The sequence below is a fragment of the Perca flavescens genome, chromosome 12 (assembly GCF_004354835.1).
Source record: "Perca flavescens isolate YP-PL-M2 chromosome 12, PFLA_1.0, whole genome shotgun sequence".
Classification (NCBI taxonomy): Eukaryota; Metazoa; Chordata; class Actinopteri; order Perciformes; family Percidae; genus Perca; species Perca flavescens.
In genome coordinates this window covers 18179649-18184283 of record NC_041342.1, presented here as the reverse complement: position 1 = coordinate 18184283, position 4635 = coordinate 18179649, and the positions used below count along the sequence as shown (strand labels likewise).

General features: G+C 38.1%; 1 long non-coding RNA gene across 1 annotated transcript; it reads right to left on the bottom strand.

Annotated features, from left to right (window-relative positions):
- Window positions 1-2132: 2132 nt before the first annotated feature.
- On the bottom strand, window positions 2133-3965 carry LOC114564747 (uncharacterized). Its single transcript, XR_003693827.1, has 2 exons — window positions 3733-3965; window positions 2133-2824 (listed from the first exon to the last, which is right to left on the bottom strand). It is a non-coding gene; the product is annotated as an uncharacterized LOC114564747 (long non-coding RNA).
- Window positions 3966-4635: the final 670 nt, after the last annotated feature.

Genomic DNA, 4635 nt, shown 5'->3' with positions numbered 1-4635 from the left:
TTTAGCTAACAGCTAATTTGGCTAACCGCTAGCTGAGACAGCATGCAAACTTTTAAAAGACCCTGTAGCCTGTAGCTGTAGCCTGCTTTTCCCATTATGTTTGACTTAACGTTATTTTAGACTGAATCTAGCTGTCCGTTCTGCCTGCACGATCCGTTCTGCGCATGCGTTATTTGTCGGCTAGCGGTTAGCCGAATTAGCTGTTAGCTAAACTAACGTTAGATTGGGTGGAGGCTAGCGTGGAACAGATCGGGCAGGTCGTAAAACGGTATTATCATCTGCGCATGCGTGAACATCTTGCACATGCGCAGAACGGATTGTGCAGGTGGAACGGATCGGGTACTGACAGCTGTCTGATTTATTTTTATTTTTTTTAGTTAGCAACGCTGCTTACACCCTTTGTTACGTTACACACGTTCACTGGCAATCTGGATGCAACTTCTGCTGAAAGCTAGCATACATAATTCAAGGTAAGATTTAGCTTTGCCAGGTTTTGTCCCATAGTCATATAAGAGGAGTCACATTGTAAAGTAAATGTATCTGATGTTATCATTAGCTAGCCACTTATGGTAAAACATGCTAACGTTAATTTTCTACAAATTGAAGTTTAGCTACGTTTTCCTAATTTAAACGTAGTGAAAATGCAAAACGGTTATTGTCAAAGCTTATCATTATCTAACGCTAACTATTAGCAAATGTTTAACCAAGTTTCTTAGAACGTTTGGCTAACTGTAATAACCATAAAGCACCGATAAAGTCTTGCTACTGTTAGCAAGTATCATCAGTCTATGGTTGGTGCATTTCGTCTTTACGTGCTTTTAAGAGCTAACGTTAGCAGAAATAAGATAATTTAACTGAGTTAAAGTTACACTAAAGAACAATACACTGTTGTTAATTCATCTGTATTCTCCTAGATAATTAATGAAGTACAGTTACATGCTAGTGTGCATATATATTTAACTATGAGGGGCTCAAATGGAAATTGATGACTCTTTTTCTTTCTTTCAGAAATAGGAGTGTGGAGAGCCACGATGGCATGTGCACCCAACCCAATTCCTCAGAATTAAGTAATAGTTACTTTTCTTTTTCCACTGTGCATTACAGACAACCAACAGACTGTCACACTAGGCTCACTGCAATTGTAAAGGCAGCTTATATTTCTTTACCCAGGCATTTGGACTTGACTGAACAGTGCTGCACAAGTGTATGTTAAGCTATATTTTTATATTGTGGTTTGTAATGTTAAACATTTCTACTGTAATTAACAATGTGGCACTAGTGATTCAACTACCTCTTTTTATTATGCAGAATTCACTTGTGACAGTGAAGTTTGCCTTTACCTTGACCCACAGCAGTGATTTATGTGTGGAATTTACACTGGATTGTAAAAGGTGAACTACATTATTTAATTCATCACTTTAAACATAATGTTAAAAATATTGCCAGTGTTTGTGGTTTATGTAGTTTTTGAAGTTAATGCCCATTTCAATGTGAAATAAAGGTCTTTCTGAAAGCTACATTTGTTTTTCTGAAGTAACTATAGGAACATACAGTATTGTAGTCATACAAGACATTGGTAATTATATAATTGATTAAAAGTGTCTATTTGGGCTTTAATCCACAAATGATTTCTTAAATGTTACCATACTTACTTGAATGTTGGCAAAGGATCAGCAAAATATAGTTTGTGCTTTTGTGTGTCTTTATGTACTTGTCAATTTTAATCACCATGAAAACACTTCACCAAAATCCTTTTAGATTAATTTATATATTTGAATATATTTTAAATACATAGTCAAGTGTTTAGTAGGTAATTGAAAATGCACTAGGTGCTGTTTAATCTGTGTAGGGTTATTGTAAATTCATTATAACAAAAGTATGATCACAAATTGCAAAGAAAAAATAAACAACTTATTCAATGTAATAATTAAATCAATGTACCTTATATTTACTGCACTGACATTTTTAAAGTATGAAAACTAGAAACCCTACAAGGACATGCAATGTCAATATCTAATTCTAATTCTAACAGTTTAATCCTATACATAAAATATCTCAATTATATGCCTTATACATATTTCTAAAGTGCTAACTTTTAGGTTTGAATGGTGAACAGAACGCAGAGCCAGGAGTGTGAATTAACAGGTTTTATTTAAAGTATCAAGTCCAGGTTTCTGAGGGGGGAAAAGCACGTCAAAGTTTCCAGGATGGAGAACGGGTCGGTGGTTTCTGGGAAGGAGCGGGTCCGTCAGAGGAAGATAGCAGGCCGGCTAGTGGACTACGGTCAAGCCAGCCGACACTCGGATCTCCGTGGTCAAATCAGCCGACACTAAATTTGTAATGCGCTCTTATAACGGTACGCGTGGAAATGCATTCAAACGGCCCAGATCAAGTAGCGAAGTTAGGGAGATGATACACATGGGACTACTTCCGGTTTTCAAAATAAGGTGTTAATACAACGTACATTTAAAAACTAGATTAATGGATTATATTCACCTTAAGTAAAATATATGTAACCTGTGCCTGCCCTTTATACAAAACAAATAAGTACATTGTGAAAGGAATGTATATTTTGAGTTTTACAAGAATACAACATTAACAATTAATAATTTCAGACAATGATTTTTGTCAGGGGACACCTCTGACTGCACCCATATTTAAAATCAAGCAATTAAAACGGTATAAATTTAGAGATTTTAGGAAGTAAAAGTCCCATATTTCTAGGGTAAAATGACGTCAAATCTGAAACTTAAGGTGCAACAAAAAGACTTTTCCGGTGGATGGCAGGAGTGAAGCGGTAGCAGGAGTCAGGTTCCAATGGCAGCTGAGGCACAAGAGAAAGGATAAGGACAGGCAAATGTTTGTAATAGACAAACATGTAGTTAAGGCATGGTAGATCACAATGAATTATATTAATATATGCGCTTGTAAATGAATCTATGCTTCAGTTGAGGACATGCAGTATTAAGTAAACATACTGCTACATGTCAAATTTATCTTAGACAATGTGTATTGTACGCAACACTTTTTTAATATGTACATTTTGGTAATAAACAGCACTTGTAAATATAGATTGTAACATGTATGTGACTCATCTTAAAACAGACTAATGTGCTGACAGAAGGTCTTCAAATAGATTAGCAGACACAACTACAGTAAGTGGAAGAAAGACATCAGTGTAACAGCATCAACGCATATTCTGGCCCACTGCCCCGCCCAGAGACCTCCGTCTCCGAGTCTACGCGTTCCCCCCGCGGCTTTGTCCGAGGGGGAGGGTGACGGTGATGCTGTGTGGGTGCCGCCGCGGCGGGGATGATATTATGTGCCTGTCCTTCGGGCACCTCCGGGTAACGTTGCCCAACTCTCGGGCAGGAACATATATTTCAGTATATTCAAGTAAAAGCAGTCTCTGCTTGTCCTGTAAGAATCCGCCACACGAAACTCAGATGTGAGGGGGTAATTTCTAAATCACACGCAGTCCCAAAATTATTCTAATCCCGTGCGAATATAGGGTTTAATGTGACTTTGCACCATAGCATTAACTATATCAGGCTTTGATTTTAAGCTAACATTGTTAGTTAGTTATATTTATTATAATCAGTTTATACTGTGCATAATGTTAGCCTGCTAGCTTGGTTAGCAAGGTGCAATCTAGCTAGCAAACTGATATTAATTGGGATGCTAACGTTCGCTAACGAAAAACAGTATTTAAAAAAATGTAACGTTACTTACCAGAAAAACGGAACTGCCGAGTCCTTTGAGTGTCTTGTCGTCCAACCGAACGCTGAACAAGTCATTATTAGGCAACCAAAGTTTTACAGTCACTACGAAGAAAGCTGGTCAAACTCCAAAATGAAGTTGACGTGCCTTGGATAAGCTTTGCTAAACCTCTTGTCATGATTGACAGGCCGCGAACTGTCAATCACATCATAGCCACGCCCTAAAACACCCTCTGCTTTATCGCCGATTTTAAAATCAACGAGTCCATAATTCAAAAAATGAACGTCATTCTGTGTTGCAGAAGACTTAAAACTAGCGATTGAGGCCGTAAACTCAATATGAAGAGGTTTACTGAGGTAATAAATCAAGTGAGAAGTGGGTCACTTTCTCATAGACTTCTACAGCAACAAACCTCCTTTTGCAGCCGCACGTGTCGCCCCCTGCTGGAATTCGGATAGAATGCAGGTTTAAGGCACTTCCGCATTTGCAGCACTTTGCGAAACCGGATGGGCTGTCAACTAATAATATACAGTCTATGCTTTAAACACATTTCTCTAACAGTGTCTGGTGCTCACATGACAAGTTCTGTTGAAAGATCTCCAAAAGCATGCAAGTTATGCATGTACGACTATGCACACAGCTTTGTAGGCTGTGTGAGACACTTTGAATGAACCAGTTTCAACTGTTGTGCTGTCACACTACGCAAAAATCAGAGTTTACCTGCTCAACCTTTCCTACAAACTGTTGTAATGATTGACACTTCCAAAAAGTACGGCACATAACATACATGCACACAGTACAATTTAAACATAATAGCTGTTTATAAATAGACACCAAGAGCTCTAATCAGTGGAGCATGGGACATATCCACTGACACATTTTCCAGTGCCACATAACACAGCAAATAGCTGGTGG